The sequence below is a fragment of the Malaclemys terrapin genome, chromosome 1 (genome assembly GCF_027887155.1).
Source record: "Malaclemys terrapin pileata isolate rMalTer1 chromosome 1, rMalTer1.hap1, whole genome shotgun sequence".
Lineage (NCBI taxonomy): Eukaryota > Metazoa > Chordata > Testudines > Emydidae > Malaclemys > Malaclemys terrapin.
The window spans coordinates 274,606,297-274,628,395 of record NC_071505.1 but is presented as its reverse complement, the minus strand read 5'-3'; the positions used below and the strand labels follow the sequence as shown (position 1 = coordinate 274,628,395).

General features: G+C 43.9%; 1 protein-coding gene across 5 annotated transcripts in view; it reads right to left on the bottom strand.

Annotated features, from left to right (window-relative positions):
• Window positions 1-22,099, bottom strand: part of KLF12 (KLF transcription factor 12) — a 341,692-nt gene that overhangs the window by 278,050 nt on the left and 41,543 nt on the right. Inside the window, exon 1 of one of the 5 annotated variants that reach the window (XM_054013317.1) lies at window positions 8,063-8,136. The exons of the other annotated variants lie outside the window; for them this stretch is intronic. The gene's annotated coding sequence lies outside the window, so the exon portion shown is untranslated. Of the gene's footprint in view, window positions 1-8,062; window positions 8,137-22,099 lie in introns of those variants that run through there. 5 annotated transcript variants of the gene reach the window in all.

Below are 22,099 nucleotides of genomic sequence, written 5' to 3'. Positions count from 1 at the left end.
TATACTGGTGAAAATCTCAAAACTGCATGGAGCAATTAGCTCACACAAAGTAAGGAAACAAGTTGTAAACTATAATTAAATAAAGTAATTGAGCATGCTGTAGACTTATATATTTTTGAAATGTAGAGTATACTAGTGCAAGTATACTGAAATATGAGTCAACAGTGCCCATTTGAGGTATTTATTTAAATACAATTATTTTAATCCTTTAGTGATCATGGGCTTCCATCCCTCCCTCTTCCTGTTGTCACAAACCTAAATAACATTGAGATCATGCTATTAAACCTCTATCATTCAAATATCTGTTTCACTATTAGGAAAATGTAAGAGAAGAGAGACAGATTATGATGTAAACAGCACAATAGGGATAGGGTTGCCAGGTGTCTGGTTTTCGACTGGAATGCGCAGTCGAAAAGGGATCCTGGCGGCTTCAGTCAGCAGAGCCGACCAGGCCGCTAAAAGTCTGATTGGCTGCAGCGGGTGGCTCCGCATGGCTCCCAGAAGCGGCCAGCATGTCCCTCCAGCTCCTAGGTGCAGGGGCGGCCAGGAGGGCTCAGCGCATTGGCCTTATCCATGGCGCAGATGCCACCCTGAGCATCAGCTCCGCAGCTCCCGTTGGCCGGGCCTGTGGAGGGAGCAGTGCATGGAGCCCCCTGGCCGCCCTGCACCTAGGAGCCAGAGGGACATGTTGCTGCTTCCCAGGATCCACCAGAGATAAGCACCACCTGGAGCCCACATCCCAAACCCCCTCCCGGCCCCCAAGTCCCTGTCCCAGCCCTGAGCCCCGGCCCACACACCAAACCCCTCAGTCCCAGCCCGGAGCCCCCTCCTTCACCGCAACCTCCCTCCGCTGCTTGCTCTCCCCCACCCTCGCTCACTCGCAAACCCTCATCCCCGGCCCCACCTCACACCCCACACCCCTAGCCAGAGTCCTTACCCCTTCCACACTGCAATCCCCTACCCCAGCATGGTGAAAATGAGCGAGTGAGCGAGGGTGGGGGAGAGCGAGCAGCGGAGGGAGGGGGCATGGAGTGAGCGGGAGCAGGGCCTTGGAGAAGGGGCAGGGCAAGAGTGTTCGGTTTTCTGTAATCAGAAAGTTGGCAGCCCTAACCAGAAATGACATTATAAAACTTCACTGGAAGAAGGATGTATATATTTGTTTAATATCCATTAAGACAAAACATTATATTTCAGCAGTGACTTATTCCATAGAAAGATCTGGAGTTTCATTTAAATTTCCCACAGCACAGTATTAAAGAGAGCTCCACCCAGAGCAGAGACTGGGTCTCTGAGAAACTGGGGAGTAGATGTAACAGAGAACATTCTAGATGGACTCTTACCTCATGCACCTTCCAGTGGGAATTTTTATGTGTAGAACTACCCTGTAGTGTGTAGGGGAGGCCAATTTGTTAAATTACATTATATTTCTGCAGTTTTTCTGTGTCATATAAATACACAGCCAGCAGAAATAGCCAAGTTATGAGTACATACTGCAATGATATTATTCATGAAAACCTTCTTACCCTGTGCACAGATGGATGACTCATCATTGTGCCCAGAGGGCTGTTCAATCCAAAAGAGGATGCCAGATAAAGGGACAACCACTCAAGCCCACAAACCAAGCGTATTATAAAAAATAAATAGTGAAGCCTTTTGGGTTTTTCTGAGGAGATACAGGAGAGCTCTAACTTGCATTCAGGATAGTTCTGGGAGACCTACAAATTTAAATATGCAGTATGCTACCTTCAGATTCTGGGGCAACTTCAAATACATTTTTAAAAGGAAGTTAAGTTTTGACTGAATTAAATGTAAAAGAGCCTAGTACAATCACTTCCTTGTTATTTATTTGATATTAAATGACTCCATTTCCTCTGCCCTTATATTTTTTTCTATTTTCAATGCACTATTGAACTTTATACTGAAAATGTGTAAGTGCAACGATGAAGTTGATTAAGAAGGAGCTGGTTTTGAAAACAGTTGGTGCTCTTTGCACCTGGGAAGAAGAGATGGCTTGGGAGTACAAGGAGGAAATTAGTAGTAAGTTCTGGTCAAACAATCAGCCGCCAAGTTGTTGAACAATTATGAGTTTGTTTTCAAAGTTAAAATCCAAATAGGATGACTGGGGGGGTAGTGCATACCTCTCCAAGCTAGCTTTCAAATTGTTGACACACACCACTCACATCACTTTGTATTTTTTGTTCAAGTTGGAAGGTTTTCTTTGCAAACATACGGCTACCTTTTTTTAAATGAAAACTCAGATGCTAGAGCACAATTCTGTCACAATTCAGCACAAATCCCCACGGCCACAGATTACAGGAGGCGCTAGATCAGGGGTGGGCAAACTATGGCCCGCGGGCCCGATCCAGCCTGTCAGGGCTTTGGATCCGGCCCGCGGGATTGCCCCCCGTGGCGCCGCTCTCCGAAGCGGCCGGCACCAGGTCCCTGCAGTCCCTGGGCGGGGGGACTCCGTGCATTGCCCTTGCCTTCAGGCCCCGCCCCTTGCAGCTCCCTTTGACTGGGAACGGAACTGCGGCCAATGAGAGCTTCAGGGGAGGTACCTGGAGGCGCGGCAAGGGCAGCACACGCGGAGCCCTCCACCCCCTCTCCCCCCGCCCCGCAGGGGACGCAGTGCTTCCTGGAGTGGTGCGGGGCCGGGGACAGGGCAGGCAGCAGGGAGCCTGCCCTGACCCCGGTGCGCGCCGCTGCCACCCCGAGCCGCTTTAGGTAAGCGGCGCCAGGCCGGAGCCTGGACCCCTCCTGCACCCCGCCCCTCAACTCCCTGCCCTAAACTCCCTGCCTACACCTCGCACCCCTCCTGTACCCCAACCCCTTGCCCTGAGCCCCCACCACACCCCACACTCCTCCTGCACCCCAACCCCCTGCCCTGAATTACCTGCTGCACCCTGCACCCCTGTGCACCCCAACCCCCTGCCCTGAGCCCCCTCCCACAGTCAGCATCCCTGCCCTGCGGCCCCTCCTGCACTCTCCACCCCTCCTGCACCCCAACCTCCTTCCCTGAGCCCCCTCGTACATCCCGCACTCCTCCTCTACCCCAATCCCTTGCCCTGAGCCCCTTCCTGCACACCGCACCCCCTCCCATACCCCGCACTCCCTCCCACACCCCAACCCCCTGCCCTGGCCCTGCATACAATTTCCACACCCAGATGTGGCCCTCGGCCCAAAACGTTTGCCCACCCCTGCTCTAGATAAAAACATCACCCACATGATAAAAAGCCAGGATAAGGGTGCTGCATGTAAGTGGCTGTTAGAAAATCTGCACCCAACAAGGGTAGAAGTTAGTTGATCCTACAGTATTCTGTTTCCTACAGAAATACTACACCACATGCCCTGTCACCAGGAGCAGAGCAGGGCATTTCCTGGGCATGGTTCACATGACCTCAGCAAAAGCAGTCTACACGCCTACAAGACACTGCAGCCAGAAAGAATATGGGTACAGATCAACACTGCTTTTGCAGCAAACAGGTGTGTTGATTTGGCAGACGGTTAGGCCATTTTCAAAGCACTGACCAAAATTTGATCTAGTGCAGCCTTGCAAAATTATCATGGAAATTTTACCAGCCCCGACACAAAGTCTCCTCTCTGCTCCTTACCCTGGTGATAATGAAAAGGAAATACCAAAGGACAACCTAAAGAAGGTTGAATTATTGTGCACAAGATTTATACTCTAATAATAATCTTTACTTTATGTCTATTGCACTGATGTATACTGTTTTGCTACAAATTTAACCATCTTATTTAAAAGGACAAAATCTCCATATTTATTTTGTTACACAAAATCTTCTTTTAATATATTTCTCTTTATTTTACACTCATTATGAAGTTTCATCTTCTAGTATATACTGAGTTTATATGGATTGCAGCAAAGTCAATGTATCCCTTTTTCAAATATTTATTCTTCAATTTCAAATATTTATTTATTTATTTTGTAGGTTTCACTAGAGAGAATTAAATATTGAAAATGAGTCTGGAGAGGCTGGTTCCTTTAACCCTTTTCATGTGTCCAACAGGCATCCAAGACAGAGCCCACAGCACATTCTGAGCAAAGCTATTTATGCATTATGACAAGTGTTAAGAACAGACTTCTGATTTGGTACAGTCTCACCAACTCTTATGAAAAAAAAAGGTCCATTAATAAAAGCTTAACATGGAAATAGCAGCACCTAGCTTGCCTCAAATTCTGAATCCCAGAACTAGGAAATAAATCAAAAGTCTGATTACTCATGAATAAATAAAAAAAGCTTTTCACTTTTTTACAGCACCTTCCATTCTTGAAGGTGGTGGTAGTTGTTTTAAAGAAGAACAGTGTTTTTATTTTCATCATCAACAACAACAAAGGTTTCCTCTATCCAAGGATCTTCAAGCATCTTACAAAGTTTAATTTAGCTCACCCGCTGCCTCTGAAACAAACTTTATCATTCCCAATTACAGATGTGGAAACTGAGGTGCAGAAAAGCTAAGTAACTTTCCCAAGTATAGTATAAGTCAGTTACAGAGATAGGAATAGACCACAACTCTCCCAATTCCTAGCCTGGTGTTACAAACACAAATTCATGCTTCTTCCCCCGTGTTAAAGTTTACCTCAAGTTCAAATCAAAACAAGTCACAGAGTCTGCATGGCATACTGATAGAGAGTAGCAGTGAGCTGAGAACAAAAGATTTCAAGATTCAATTTAGCACTAGAGAGCCCAGATCTTTTTATCTTTTTAGCTAGATATATTATAAGAACACTAACTGGGCCTCAAAAACAGCCTCTCAACATGGTATTTTGGCCCTTCTGTTTGGGCAAAGGTGTGAAATGCTTTTAGATAAACCTATTTATAGCTCAAAAAGGTATGGATCAAGTTCTTACTTGATCCAAATCACATTGCCCATTGCTAGAAAAAGGTCAAAAAAATCAGAAATAATTAAAAAGCAGTCTTGGAGTCTGTCAACCACAGGGTTTATCTCAGTGGAAGCCTGCAAGATCCAGAGAGGATTGGAGATATCTAATCAAGAGGTATTAATTCTATTCTCTGTAGTTTCTTATACAGTCCACATTGCCATAGTATCTGAGTGCCTTCCAGTAGTGCAGTAAGTGACATGACTAACATGAGCCACATATGGTTTGTTTTCCCTCTTAACCTCTCCCTAGGAGGAGAATTGCATGCACAATGTAGTGTTTTGGTTTAGTAGGTTTTCAGGATTTTTACATGTGCACTGCTATGTGTTTATATGCCCTTAGTAGTGGGAATATGGGAGATCAAAGGAGGAGTAGGGCCTCAGGGCAGAAGGAATGGCCTCCATGGTAGTGGTGAAATCTGGATAACTTGGAGGATCATTAAACAGGAGGCAGGAGGGATTGTCTATGGCAGCACATCCAGAAGCTCCTAAAGAAGGGAGGAGCAGGATCTATATGGTATATACCACCTCTTTTTCACTTGGAGTACACGGGAAACAGATTTTGTTGCATGAATATTACCAAATGCTGTACAATTATTTATTTAAGTTCACACCCAGATTGTTACTAAAAAAGGCAAGACATCTAGTGAGCTCCAACATATTTCAAAGTTTCTCCCAAAGCTCTAAACATATGGTGTCCTAAACATAATTCCATATTTCTACATCCACCCTCCTACATTCTCTACTTTCAAAGGTAGTTCCATCCACATGTACATTATATTCTAAGGTAACATGAAAATAAGTAACTCAAAATGTAATAAAAAAAATATTCTCCATTATTGCCATTCTAAACCTCTGCTTGCAGCCACTTAACTTTCAGAAACTCTCATCATTTGGTATGAAACTTTCCAGGCTTGGTCTCTGCCTGAAGGGGAGGGTTTGTTTTGGAAAGTTGGAGAATAAAACTTTTCAGCCATTTTGAAGCATGAGGAGAGTGGAAAGATACACTTTGCCAAATATAAACACAGCTGTGGATAGAAAAGGAGCTTTGCCTGCCTCATTCCGTGTGCATCTCGTGAAATGAAAGCAACATAGTTCCTAAGGCTTGGACATGTAGGGATCTCTAATACAGATTTCCTGAAATGTAGTGAAGAGGGTCCTTGTCAGGTTCTTGGGATAGGATGTTCTGATGGCACCAAGACAAATATATCCATATAATGGAATTTATTTTATTTAAACACACACACACACAAACTATAAAACTCACACCAAAAGAAAAAAAAACCCACATACCTTGGTGATACTGAGGCAATATACCTAACTCTGTAGCTTGCAAGCTTTGTGGTATTACTACCCTCATGCCCCAAATCTTCTTTACTGACATTTCCATTTTTCTACAGTAATAAGGATGAAAACTCCCATCTACTATTTGATATGGCCTGTGGACTGTGCTTTCCTTCCTTTACATGGTATGCAGGCAGATATGATCTATCAAACTGCCGTATGTTTCAGCTGTCACACTAACACCAAACAGGTAGCCAATGTGCTCTTCCAGGTTCCGTTCATTGGTCACCTCTCCCTAAATTCTGGATTTCTGATCCTAAATAAATAGAGATATCCTATCTCCTAGAACTGGAAGGGACCTTGAGAGGTCATTGAGTCCAGCCCCCTGCCTTCACCAGCAGGACCAAGTACTGATTTTTCCCCAGATCCCTAAGTGGCCCCCTCAAGGATTGAACTCACAACCCTCGGTTTAGCAGGCCAATGCTCAAACCACTGAGCTATCCCTCCCCTAGTATTTAATATTGCTAAATACTAACAATCCCTGAGGGCTTTTTTGAAGACTTATCTACATGACAGTGTGTGGACCTAAATTCCCTCTAAGCTGCCTACAATCAGGTCTGTGGGGAGGTAGGGAGGGGAGAGTAGAGATGCCTTTCCCCCAGCCCTGACCCAGCCCAGCCCGGAACCTGCCGCGGCCAGGCACCCCAACCCAGCCCAGCCCCGACCCAGCTCTGAACCTGCCACAGCCAGGGAACAAGCGCCCTTCCCCCGGCCCAACCCAGGCACTGCTGTGGGGAGAGAGAGCTGGGGGGAGGGAGTCCTCTCTCCCCACTGCACCCCAAACCCCTCATTTCCAGTCCCACCCCAGAGTCTGCACCCCCAGCCAGAGCCCTCAAGCCCCTGCACCCCAACCCTCTGCCCAGCACTGAGCCCCTCATCCTCAGCCCCACCCCAGAGCCCACACCCCCACCCAGAGCCTTCACCCCCCTGCATTCCAACCCTCTACCCCAACCCTGAGCCTCCTCCCACACTCCAAACCCCTCAGTCCCACCCTGCCACATGAATTTTGTTATGTGCACCAAAAAAATTGGTGGGTGGGAAAAATTAGAGGGAACACTGGTGTGGACAGCTTGTTAAGAGTATCCAGGAAAGCAGACAGCTTTACTTCTTCTCTTTGGTTTCTTAAGTGAAATTTCTCTCTCAATTATGTGGTTTGGGGCACCTTGTACTTTTCAAAGGACTTCATTCATGTCCTTATACTCCATGTCACCTGCTCCTTGAAGAGAACACAAGTGTTGAACAACTTCAGACACCTATATTCCAACCAGAGTTAGGAAAATAGATCTGTTCTTGCAACCATTTCTAATGTCACTGTGAGAAGTACTGCAGCAGTCTTTGTACACACATTTATAAGTCTTCGGTTTTGCATCAGAGTAGACGCTGGCCATTTTCCCATTGAAAACAGCAGGCTGTGAATTTGTTGTGGAAACCATGACTTTTATCGCACACAGCAACTTTTTATAGTTGCCGGAAATTTGAATGACACTGTAACCCCATGTGCAAGGTCACAACATCAGTCAGGGCAGGTCTACACTGGGAACTTACATCAGCACAGCTACATGTCTCAGGGGAGTGAAAAATCTACACCCCTGAGAGACACAGCTACCCCAACCTAATCCTTGGTGTGTCCAGCACTAGGTTGACAGAAGAATTCTTCCGTTGACATAGATACTGCTTCTTGAAGAGGTGGATTACCTACACCGACAGGAGCAGCTATGCCGCTTTAGCATTTCAAGTGCAGACAAGCACTCATTGAAATTTGGCCCAACTGCCCCTCCATCATTCGAATTTGGCCCAGCTGCCCCTCCATCATGCTTACCTTTGAGAGCCAAGCGGGTCATGCGGGATCTCTTCTGTGTCACTGCCCTGCTTTGCCAGGCAGGCTGCATACCTTGGAAAATCGCACCAAAACCACGTTTAAAAACTGTGGCTATAACTTTTAAACCAAAAAAATCACAACTTCCTTACAGCCTTATCTATATACAGCCACTTTTATCTTGTTTATTCTTCTTCCTTTCTTTTTAGAGACACTCTGATCCCCTTGATATTTCAGAAGTATCCCATCCTTATGGCCAGTGATTTTCTTATCTCTCCAGATGCAAATAATGCAATCATGCCTTTTTAATCAACTATAATTGCCTTATATACTCGATCATAAGCCGGTTCGTTTATAAGCCGACCCCTCCAAGATGGATAAGTAAAAATGGAAAATTTTTATAACCCGTACATAAGCCGACCCTATAATTCAGGGGTCAGCAAACTTTGGCTCCTGGGCTATCAGGATAAGCCGCTGGCGGGCCGAGATGGTTTACCTCGAGTGTCCGCAGGCATGGAGGTAAACCTAAGTAAACAAAGTGTCCCGGCGTGCCAGCTGCTTACCCTGATGGGCCGGGACAGCAATTGGTGGGGAAATTTGGCGGGGGGGGAGAAGCTGGGAGTCAGAAGAGTAACCCCTCTGACCACCCCCACATGACCCCACCCCTAGCCTGGGACCCCCAAACTCTCCCCATCCTATCCCTTCCCACCTTATCTGGGGAGGGCCAGGGGTGGATGTCTCTGACCTGGCTGGAGCTGCTCCAGCAGGCTGGGCAGCATGGTCCCAGCCTGCTCCGGTGGGCCAGACTGGGTGGCGCGGCCGCAGCTTGCTCCAGCTGGCCGGGCGGCACGGCCACAGTCTGCTCTTGGGGGTGGGGCCGAGTGGCACGGCTGCAGCCTGCCAGCCCCAGGGCTGCAGCTGCTTTAGGGGCTGGAGGGAGAGCAGAGTAGCCAGAAGTGTAGAGACTCTGGCCCCGCCTCTTCCTTTTTGTTTCCGCTGGCTGTGCTGAGTCTCCTTGCTCCCTCTGTTGGGGGGAGAGGCTGTGTCCCACCCCTCCCTCTCTATACCCGTTCATAAGCCGACCCGTCTCTGGTGCTTCCCTTTTTTACTAAAAAAATCCAGCTTATGAACGAGTATATATGGTACTTTACTTGGGTGACAAGAAATCCAACCAACAAAGCACTGAAGCCAAATAGTCGTGCTGGGTTCTTAGGAAGATGCTTTCACCTCACTCCCCAAGACCACACAGCAGCTTACAGAGCTACTCCACGAATGATCATGTGTGGCCCTAATCCTCTGGCCCTAGCTCTTACCACTTACCCTTTCACTGGCCCACCCATAGTCTGACTCCTGTTGCCTTGGCTCTGGGACATACATGAGTTTGTGCCTCCCAAATTCAGCTCCTCTGTTCCCTAGCAAAACCACGTGCAGAAGCACCAGAAGTGAGGGTTCCATTCATCCCAAAGCAGACATTAATAGTTACGTGGTTTAACAGTCAAAGACTTAAGAAATGTCCCTTCTGACAAATCATGGCCAACAGATGATTTTAGATTACTCAATTTTTCAGTGCCCAACTTGAGATACCTTAAAGGGGCCTGATTTCAAGAAAGTATTCAGCACCCCTTTCAAGGTGCCCAAAATAGGGCACCTAAAAACTGAGAAAGACACTTTAAAGGGGCCTGATTTCCAAGAAGTGCCTACCTCTTTCAATTTTTGGGTGCCCGTCTTCAGACACCTTGAAAGGCAGGCTGAGAACTTTCTTAAAATCTGGCCTCTTTAAGGTCTGATGCTGGGCACCAAAAAATCACTACGCACTTTTGAAACTTTTGGCTGTCAATGTGAAGGCTGCACTCCCAGCCTTAATGCTGCCCCCTCCCCCACAAGAACAGGCTTTACAATAGAGCATTTAATGGCATGATGGCCTACCATTTTTCAATTACTATCTAATATCACTTTTTCCCCCACCATCTTATAAATGCTTTTGTATTTACCTAAACCAGGGGTAGGCAACCTATGGCACTGATGCCGAAGGCAGGACGCGAGCTGATTTTCAGTGGCACTCACACTGCCCGGGTCCTGGCCACCGGTCCGGGGGGCTTTGCATTTTATTTTAATTTTAAATGAAGTGTCTTAAACATTTTAAAAACCTTATTTACTTTACATACAACAATAGTTTAGTTATATATTATAAACTTATAGAAAGAGACCTTCTAAAAACATTCAAATGTATTTCTGGCACGTGAAACCTTAAATTAGAGTGTATAAATGAAGACTCAGCACACCACTTCTGAAAGGTTGCCTACCCCTGACCTAAACTGTACAGAACAGAGCCCCTTCCCAGAGCTCCAGGCACCTTCATCACAAATTAAAAACAAACAGCATACCCACCAACTTCCCCAAAACCCAAAGAACAACATTTACACCTACAATATAGTGTAAACAACGGGCAGGTCAAAGGTTGGGCCTACAAATGTTTAGTGTCCCTTTTAAACATCTGCTGAAATGCAACTAACAAAGACACCCACTCACCCGCATCTGGAGAGTAACAAGATAAAGAGTGTAAAATCTAAGGAATGAAAAGCCAGCAAAATAGCAGTGAAACAACAGATTTTTCAGAAGTTGGTTAATGCAAGCATTTCCAACAAGAAAAATAGCAAGTCGAAGGCCAACTTCATCTTTCTTGCAGCTTCATTGAAACTAACAGATTTGCAGGGGAGGGAGGGGTCAGAATTCTTTGCACACCCTTTGTAACGTAAGTAATTTTCACATTAAGTAGGCTAAGGATGAGTACTAGTAGTTGATTGACACTTACTATTTCACAGTAGTATGCTAGCCAGAAAGTTTGGCTTGTATGTCTGTCTAATTTGTTGTTATAGATAAAGATTAATAACTGCCTGCATATGGTGTTTTATGCATAAATATAATCTACTTATACAGGAGCAGATGTATCACTTGGGGGCTTATTCTCCCCATGACCCACGTCTGGAACTCCCATGGCTCTCCAGCATATTGAGGGGAGAATGTGCTCCTCATAATTAAACTGTAATCCTGAGAGTTTCTTTACAGGTCAGTAATCTCAATCTGAACACCAAGTCATTTTGTGATTGAAAGAAATGGATTTACTTGGCATTCAAATCATAATAAGAACACAAAGTTTTGACAAAAGTCAGACTAGTAAGGCCTATCTTTTTTGGCATGTATTTTAGTTACTGAAAAAATATTTTAATTTCTGTAATGGAGCAAAGATATTGACTGGATTTGTCTTTTAGCCCAGTCAAGCGAGAAACTCCCAAACAGATTTCACAGGGTTCACACTATATAGTTCTAATCTCAGATTCAAATCGCTCCAGGGAAATGAGAGCTGTCCCTTCCTTTCCCTCCCCACCCTAACAGCAGCATTTTCATATTATGTTTATTTCGGCATATTACAGCAGTTCTGACAGATGTAGCAATACAATCATGTACTTTTTTTATTTGGAGACTTTGTGAGATAATATTTTCATCTTTCCAATGTCTCACCACTGGTATTTAGATTTAAAAACACTAATTCTCAGCACTCTTGCTTGCTATTCATAATGAAAGCCACAGTGGAATCTTTCAGGTTTGTTTGCAATTGTGGTTTCTCTACTTCTTGTAAACAAGGCAACTTCCTGTCTCAGGGTTCCCACTGCTATATCAGGTTGAATCATGGCACTCTTCAGAGTCATGACCCCTGAATACAAGCATGTTACAATGCTGTCTAGTTCTATTAACTATGTGTTACAATGTGAGATAGCATTTCACAAGTACCCATTCAAAGCAGGCTACCCCTCCTCAAAACCAACTAAGAATCTGCCAGCATGTTCATTTAGACTGAAATGGTTAACTTGAATTCTTAGCATTTTAATGCTTGAGAAATAATATTGTTTTGCATTAAGTGATTTGTGATATGAAACCTGTTGTACACCTTTAAATAGTTGCTACTGCAAATAGAGCAGCTTTTCATTTCAGGGTGCCAGAATCAAATTATGAATAATTTTCCATTCTAAACATATGAATATGGACACACAAAATGGGGCTCTTAATCAAGGAAATTAAAAATATCTTTTTTACTAGATGAAGGGAGGATTCTTTTAGGGGTGATGAATTTTTGAAAACAGCATTTTATCACTATTTCCTGATCCTGTAGTGCATACATTTATTGCACAGCATGACGTTAGATGTGTTTTCCTATACGCTGATAAATTATATATGATGTGTGTCCTACTTCTTATAGTAATACTTTTCTCATCATTTCTTGCAGGATTGTGTCAGTTAATGATAGCCTTGGCATTTCTGACCTTTATTTAGTCAAAAAATTTCCATCCTGTTTAAACAAAGCGTTCTGTCTGCAGCTTTTGACAGTCACCATTTTGCTTACCCATGGCAACCGATTCTGTTCAATAGCCAGCCTCACAGTAGCTTGACACAGAGCCATGTGCATATGACATTGAGACCGTTTCAGACAACAAATAGATAGATACTCCTCAAGCCCTTTTTGCTAAGACCCTTGTGCAAACTTCCTCAAATCTCTCTGATCTATCAGAACCTCAGTAAAGTTGAAATTGTGATGCTGTCAGTTACTACAGAACATTTCTGCTGGAGGAAAAACATCTCTCTCTTGCTTGCTCTTTCTGTGTGCCTGTACCTCCAGCTGCCTCACTGCACTGTGTCAGTGTATTAAAATAGAACTGGCTTGATGACTTCACTAGTTCTCTCAAATAGGCCAGTTGGCAGACCTCTAACAGTCTGCTCCTGTGTAGAAGAGGTTGGGGTTTTTTTCCCCCATATGAAAATTCACTTTCATTCTGACTATGGAAAAAAATATCTTGCTTTGAACACAAACTTGAAAAATTCACTCACCTACCCACACATAGTGAGTAGGAAGCCTGAGTGACTGTCATCTGCTTCTGCAGAATCTAACTTTCCTTAAAAAATTTCTAGCCCTTATGATTGCAAAGATAACCTTCCAAACATGAACTAAGTTAAACTAATGCAATGCTATCTTCTCAAGTCTGCAGACACACCTCCAGTGCTGCACACTGCTGCTCTGAGCTTTGCCAAGCTACAGCAGAGCAAACTCTACTGATGCCCCACAGCCTTGTGGACAGCAATGAAACTGACAAGAAATCAGATCAAATTTCATTCTGCTACTACTTAGGCTATGAGCAATGGTGGAGGAAGACTCTGGAGATATTCACTAGATTCAAAAAGGGGGAGAGAGTGCCACAGGGCTATATAAATGCCCCAAAGAGAAACTGGAGAGCTGATGGAAGGATAGAGAACTGAAGTTTTTCCACTCCCCCTTGATGTGTCTAGGTGAATCGAGTGGCAGCAAAGAAGGGGAAAGGGTGAGACAGTTAAAAAAAAACATAAAATATTGCAGAAGACTAGGTGATTCTATTAAGTACATAATTTTTTTCAAACACATATTGACATTTTTTCATTAAAAATACTGTCACTTCACTTTGGATTAACTATATCATATTTTGAGGATATTTTACTATCAAGGCTGTAAATCTTCATGTACAAAAATCAGCACACATATGTCAGAACCTCATGGAACAACTTCTGGGCACAGCCAGAAGGGAAACAGTGCAAATGCTATACCATGATCCAGATTCCCCCAAATCTGCAGGATTGGCATTCTGTAAAATCTCAATGGGTATTCTATACATCGAACCAGAAAAGAGAATTCTGGAACTCTGTTTAAGGATCAGGAGGCATGGTCAATAAATTTTCTTGCTGACATTTTGATTAACTCAAGGCCACTATATACCTGCTCATGCTCAGATTCCTAAGAGCATGGATGATTTGTGTAGGGGTTCAACAGGGAGCTGAGGATTGGCCATGATGCAGACACAAAATAGTACTGCTCTTACAGCATTCATATGCAGGGCCAGCTTTAGGCCGATTCCCCCAATTCCCCCGAATTGGGCCCCGCGCCTAAGAGGGCCTGTTCATTTGTGCCCATTTTGGATGCCAAAGCAAAGAGATGTAATTTGGCTCTTTTTGATTAACTGCCTCATACCACGTAGACCTAAGGGGTAACATTTTCAAAAGTGTCTAAATAAGGTAGGAGTTTAAGGCCCATTTTTAAAGCCCCTACATCATTTAGGAGGTTAAATCCCATTGGAAGTCAATGTGACATAGATTCTTAAATGATTTTAAAGGCTTTTGAAACTTTTACCTATGATTTATGTTGAGTCAGAAATACAGACATAGAGCTTTTGATCACACTCCATCGGTTTATTTAAAATGACCCCCTCTAAAGCTGATCATATAATTGAACATAATCACTTGGTACACAAGTTCTTACATTAGAGATCATAGGGAATTTCTTATGACCCCCTTAGAAGACCAATCTGTTTTCCCCAAAAATGGACATTCGCTAGCATTTTAGTAAGAACATTATGATCTTAGTCAATTTCCTCTACAGTAGGTACTGAGTGTGTGAACTGCCACAGTGCAGGAGCTTAGTCCTGCTTTTTTACAGATGATGGCTTGACGTTGCAAAGGAGTAGAGAGCAGAAGAGGAAACAGACTGAAAGAAGGAATAAAGATGGTGATGGATAGACACAAAGAGGAAGGAAGAGGAAGAAAGCACAAAGTCAACAGTGCTAGCTCCACAATATTTGATCTCTTATTTCGTTCTTTCTTCATTTTTAAATTAACAATCATTTGGATTACAAATATTTAGAGGGGGCTGACCAAAATCTATCCTGTGACTTCAAATTGTGATTTGGAACCATTTTATTTGGCAAAGAATACTGAATATATGGTCCGGAGACTAGTGCCACCAATTCTCACCTCCTGCACAGTCTTTGGCCTGTTACAGACTGAGGACAATGCAACTCATGGGGGTAAGATACTTCTGACCATTCCCTTTGACTGAGACAGAGAGGGCAGGGTGCAGCCTCCATAAATTCTTTACCTTTCAGTCCTTATTCTTAGAGAAGAATGCATACGATTTATTAAAAAACAAAAAATATATGGAATTAAAACCTAAACGTAAAACAGTTTGCTTTACATATGCTGATTTATGCTTAGCATCATAGAATCATAGAATATCAGGGTTGGAAGGGACCTCAGGAGGTCATCTAGTCCAACCCCCCGCTCAAAGCAGGACCAACACCAACTAAATCATCCCAGCCAGGGCTTTGTCAAGCCTGACCTTAAAAACCTCTAAGGAAGGAGATTCCACCACCTCCCTAGGTAACCCATTCCAGTGCTTCACCAACTTCCTAGTGAAAAAGTTTCTCCTAATATCCAACCTAAACCTCCCCCACTGCAACTTGAGATCATTACTCCTTGTTCTGTCATCGGGTACCACTGAGAACAGTCTAGATCCATCATCTTTGGAACCCCTTTCAGATAGTTGAAAGCAGCTATCAAATGCCCCCTCATTCTTCTCTTCTGCAGACTAAACAATCCCAGTTCCCTCAGCCTCTCCTCATAAGTCATGTGTTCCAGCCCCCTAATCATTTTTGTTGCCTTCCCCCGGACTCTTTCCAATTTTTCCACATCCTTCTTGTAGTGTGGGGACCAAAACTGGACACAGTACTCCAGATGAGGCTCACCAATGTCAAATAGAGGGGAATAGAGTCCTTTCAAGTAGGCAGGTTGGCATTTTCCTCAATATTAAAACCCTCCCTCCCATAATTTTCTGTTATTTTGAACTATGAACTAGGGACACAGGTCCAGACCTTCTGTCACAGCCCCAACCAGAAACACTGAGGAATTTCTAACTGAGGAAGTTCTGGTATACCCAGGAGTTGCCAGTGCCCAGATTAAAGGTTAGCTGAGTCCAGTACTCTCAAAAGGAAGGTCAGTTTACAGCTTTATCATATGGCCTGTGGGCAATAAGCGGCTGCATTTTCTAACCTGAGTTGTAATGCATAAATTGCCATGGATTTACTGGTGCTCTGCAGAACACTTGTCCAAAACACCGCCACTAGTGCTTTCTCAGAACTGGTATCTTCTTACTGGTCAGGCCAGTGGCTCCCACTCACTCTCCATATAGTTTTGGTGGCATTTCCCTTTCTGTCCATAGGGAAAAAGAAGCAAAAAGAAGAACAATGCTCCTTGCACTCACTTCCCATTGGTTGTGGGAAGGAAAAAAATTTCTCTCTTCCACAAGTTGCTGTTGGGGGCAGAGGAAGTTCCTGGAAACTCCAGATGAACCCCCAAAGGGAGGTGGGAGATAATATTTGGGTGCCCCTTCCTGAATGAGAGCAAAGGGGAAGAGATGGAATGGGTAAATGTGATTGCAAAAGGAACTGGTGAAATGGTTTATTATTATCTATTTGGATTGGAAGGTCAGAGAGATGAACAATGTGCCCTAACTTAGTGATCTGGGCTCTTACGAAAATGTGATTCCTTATTTTGGATCCTAAATAGGAGCAGAAATCCTTTAAAAATCTGATTTTGATTGTAGGCATGGAACTTTTTGAACACATAGCCCATAGTGACCAGTAGACTAACAGTCTCTAATGGACGTGTGTCTTATTTAGCAGTTGCCCCTGTTCCACAGCAGCCCACAACAGAGGTAACAGCTTTCCAAAGGGCCCATGACTGAGGTATGTTGCTGAAGAGGTGAGTGGAGGATCACACAATGGGCAAATTTAATTTTACTGCCTCTCAAAGCAACTCCATTTTCTTGTGGAGCTTTGCAAGTATCTTTTCCTTTGTGAGGAGAATTTGAGGAGGATGGCTAATAGGCAACCCCCTCAAAGTCCTACCATTTGTCTTCAATACTTTACCAATTTCTTCTTGGCTAATTGCCTCAGGCTCCCCTCCCAGCACGTCTAATCACTTTGTTTAAAGGTGAAGGGAAAAGAGTATAGCTTGAACCCCTGTAAGGGTTCAATAAATCCAGACAAACTCACACTAGCTCACATACTAAAAGAAGCAAAGGGGATATTGCGGCACTGGCAACAGCTTGGGCTAGCCACCCAAGTCCAAGGCATCCCGCTACCCCCAAGTCCAAGCATGGTCAGCTAGTCTGAGGTTCTGCGGATCTGGATATCCACGGACCATGTTTGCAGATTGCAGATGGATACAGATCCAAATATATCTCTGGAGCCCTGCAAATCGGCGGATATCCACGTTATATCCACAGATATCCGCGGGCCATGTTTGTGGATTGCAGATTGGATGCGGATAAAAATTTTGCATCTCCCCAGGGCTCTAGTGCTGGCAATCACACCTCCCAGCTGCAATGTAGACAGCAGTGGAAACCCATAAAAAGTTTTAGTTGATCTCAAATCCTCCAAGCATGGCTACTATTATGCATAATGTTAACATTTAATTTCTGTGGGGTATTTGGGGGAAGAAGGGGTGCTGACCTACAATTTCAAATCAGATGCTTAAAAAACAAATACGGGTTTCAATTAACATAGGTTGAAATTATCATAGGTGATCCCTGAAAAATATGCTGACCTTTGCACTTCCGTAAATCTTTGGGGCAGGGGGGAGCGGGCAGGGGAAGGGAAGAGATAATGCATCGGAAGTACTGAATCCGGTTCAGTGTTCCTTAAGGAAATTCTTTGTTCAGGATGTTTTTAGAAAAAAACAGTCTACAACTGTATTTGTCCTTTGAATATTTCAGGATTTGATTTCAGTTGCACCAGCGGCTGAGTAAATTACACTGAAAGCAGAAAGCTTTGTTTCAAGTGTAGCCACACAGAAGCTCCCTTGATATACTCCAAGCATACATAAACATAGAAAATACCAACAAACCACCACAAAGACCAAATTATTACAGCGAATTACAGAAAATGCATTAACCATGGAACAAGTACTAGGCAAGTCAGTGTTGCCTGAAGATATTGTTACACAAGCAGTAAGAATGACAAAAGAAAGCCAAACATTTTAACATCTTTAGTGGTCTTCCAGCCAAAAATGAGACTTCAAAAGTAGCTTACTTTTTACATTACTTATTCAGCAGTATGCAGCATGACATAATTGTTAAGCACCATGTCTCCAGCTAATGTTACTTGATAGCTTACTAAGGCTTTGTTAAACATTCGGATTTGCATGCTATTATCAACAATGCCATAAACGTAGAGATTTCTGTAATATCCTTCCTGCTGCCATTAAACTGTTAACACTATATTTTTTCTTGTTTGATTTTTCAATTGACAATTAGAAGGCATCACATTTTGTCTTCCTCTCCCTGCCCTGAACACATTGCTGATGCTGCAGTGCAGTGCTGCACTGCTAAGGATGCTGTCCTTCGGATGACATAACAACGCAAAATCTCTTTTGCCCATTGAGGTACAAAGAAAGAGTAGAAACTAATCCCTGTTTCCCGGCCAAAAGACTCTCTCTCAATAAAGCAAGTTATACCACCTATGCCTGTGTGTCAACTATTACTGAATACTTAGTAGCTGCCACGTTTACAGCTCACCTACTCTATCATTTTCTAACTCATTACTGTAAAGTGCTTCAAGATACCCAGAGTATGAAAACCTTACCTTGATGGCTTTTGCCTCTCCTGCTACCTTCCCATCTTCCTCCTCGCCTTTACATCCAAGCGCTGAGTGTGCTGGCTATGCCTGCTTCCTCAGTGTTCTCTTCTCTAACTTGCTTTCCCCTGGATCCTCTGCAATCTGGCTTCAGCCCACTCCACTCTACTCTACTGAGACCACTCTGACTAAAGGTCACTACTGATCTGCTTCCAGCCAAGTCCAAGGGCCTCTTTTCACTCCTCAGACTCCTTACTCCATCTTCTGCCTTTGGCAGAGTCAACCACTCCCTCCTCCTTGCACTTGATTGGTTCTCCTGCCTTTTGAATTGTTCTTTCACCATCTCCCTCAGTGAATCCTCCTCCCTTTGTCTCCCAAATCCCCTCACTTTCCCTTGGAGATCTGTCTTTTTCCTTCAGCACCCAACCCCTACACCCAACCAATCCTCTTCTGTTCTCATGGTGTTGTTTTTACTATTTCATAAGCACCCTTATGCAGGGGGTGCTATACAGGACAGTCCCTGCCCAGAGTAGTTTACACTCTACAGGAAGTCACAGAGGTGAGACACACTGAAAAAACAAGAGGAAAAAAATCTCCTCTTGTATAATATAGAGTTTTGGTGAGGGTGATACAAATTAGTGCTTGTGGACCCATGGGGACCTGATTCATTGGGAATGGGAGATTTTTCTATGCATAAAGAACATGGAGAAAGGTACAAAGACAGGCACAGGAGAAAAGTTGAAGCAAGCAGTGAGCTGATGTTGCTAAAAGAATGAAGAGGTGAGAGGGCAGCAGAAAGAAACCAGATCCAAGAAGGAGACAGGGGTAGGTTTGTGCAGGGCCTTGAAGGCCTGGGTGGGAAATTTTAACTTGATACAGAGGGCAACTTGGAATGACATGGTCTAATCAAACATGCAAGGAAGGTAACTTTAGCAGCTGCACTTTGAAAGGAAAAAACAGTTAGAAGAAGGAGAATCAAATGAGAAGGGCAACAAAAGCCAAGGAAGGACAATGTGAAGAAAGAATCATCTCTATTAATTATTAATTTAAATTGCATTCAAAAGCACCATTGGGATTGAGGACCCATTGTAGCAGAGATTGTACAAACTCAAAAGAAAACTCAGTCCCTGCCCTGAAGAGTTTACAATCTCAGAAACAAACCAATAATTGTAAATACAAGTTCTGGGTACCTTAATAAGATCACTAGAAACCCCTGTTCAGTCCTATATTGGCAACTGAATACCCAACATCTCTTCATTCATGGCCAGCTGCCAACTCATGCATAACATGGTGAATTAATTTCTTATCTGTTCACTTCCCCTGAAGTCTTCCTTCTCTATCTCTATCAATTATTCCACCACCCTCCGAACCTGGGGACATCTCAGTCTTTTCTATCATCTTTTTCTGCCCCAGCATCTATACTGTTATTAAATCCTGTTGGTTCTTCTTTTATAATACTGTACCTCCAAAAATCTGCCCCTTTCTAGTCATCCCCACCATCAAAGCCACACTCCATGCCTTGATCATATCATCTTGGCTACTGCAACCACTTCCTCTCTGGCCTCTCCTGTTCTCACTTGCATTGCTCATGTCTAGCCAACATGTTGCGACTGAAGTCATCTTCCTTTCCTCCAGCCCCAATCGTGTTACCCCCTCCTCTTGCATGGACTTCTAGGCACGTTCCACACCACGTTCCAGCAAGATGCATGCATAATGAGCACATCTCATCTTTCACCATCATACCACTTATTCTGCCATACCATCTCTGGGATCTTTTGTTAACTATCATACTTCACTGTAGTCTGTCTGATTTAAATGGTAAGTTCCTCAGGGCAGGAACCTGTCCCTTTTTTTTTGGCCTTTAAAAAGGGCCATGAGCTCTTACTGCATAAAAAAAATCCCTAAATCAAGTTACATATTTTTCTTTAATATCACACAGATCAGTTTGATAAAATTTAGCACTAAATAACCAACATTTCAATACGGGAGGCATTCAAAACTGTATTATATTTCCTTGTTCAGTTAGTGCAATAGCACATGCAAATCATGCATTTACACATGCAAATAAAGATTTAGGCATCTAAACATGCACCCCATTCAAAGCAGTTATACACACAAATGAAGCCTCACAACTGTGCTCCTAGAGCTCTAGTCTCCTTTTTTTTCAAAACTTGGTCTATATGCACCAATACCAGGTATTTGTTGCAGTATAATCAGAGATGCTTTAGACACAGTGTAACTGCATTATTAACTGTCCAAATTCATTTAGGTTTGTTTTTTTAAATTCTACATATTTCTTCCTTCAAAATGCTCCATCAGTACCCAAATATAAGAACTATTAATGACGTGCTCCAGACACGAGTAGAAGATAGAATTCATAGGTTGTGCGGCTAGTTTAAGTTGTTTAAATGTACAAAATATTTTAATGCTGAGCCAAGGAGACTATATTCTTGGCTCAAGTTTCTACATGGCAAAGTTCAATGCTTTTGTAGATACCTGGTCTTTTCCTTCTCACCAACTATGGGATGTATATTTGTTGTTCAACTGCAGCTCCTGACCTTGTGTCTCCCTCTACCCCGAGTCCTGCCCAGATCCTCCCAGTGGTGCAGCCCGGCCACTTTCCTCCCCTCTCTGGGACAACCCAATGTGGCTTCCTGACCTGGGGAGCTGCTACAAGCACCAGGGAGCCTTTCCTATCCTGGTGTCTCCACACTTACCTTCACAGCATTTTTCAAATGCGCCCCACCAAATCTTGTCCATCTGCCACTCCCCCATGGCTCTTCCCACACCCTCTGTCTGTATCCTAACACCTGTGCTCTTTCTTCCCCCTCACTGGCTCCATTTCCCCCTCCTTGTCACCTTCTACACTTCTCACCAGCTCTCAACTCCTGTCATCTACCATCCACCCAACTCCTTCCCATCAGGCTTCCTCTCTGATTTTGATTCCTGTCTTTCTCTCTCTCCTCAATCTCCCACAGTCATCCTCCAACCTCTCACTCTCAACTCCTTCTTTAACCTGCAGGCCTGGTTCAACTCTCCCAGTCACCAAAAAGGACCATTCATTTGACTTGAGCTTCACCAAGCACTACTCTCTGATCCCTTCTTACTGAGTTCCACTCTCGGCCATCATCTGGGCTCTTTCAGCATCGCCCATCAACCCTCCTCCCCACACCCTGTCACTTGGCCTTTCCATAACTTCCAGTTCATCAACACCGATGATGTCCCATCTGATCTCAGTCATCTCACACCTCTCTTTGCATCCCTCCACTGGCTCCTCCTTTTCTGTCTTGTTAAACATAAAATATACTTGTCTTTACTTTCAAGGCCTTTCCTTCATGGCCTATTCCCACCCTCCCTATCATCTTATTCACTAGTAAGGTGTCAACCTCTGCGTCCCATAGGCCCATGATGAGAGCCTCCATCACCCATTTGTTACATTTTCAAACAATCACCTTTGTGCTTTCTCCCATGCTGCCCTCATGCTTGGGAAGACTGCCCCATAAGCCTCTGCAAAGCTACCTCATTATTCTCTTTCAAAACTCCCATTGGAATT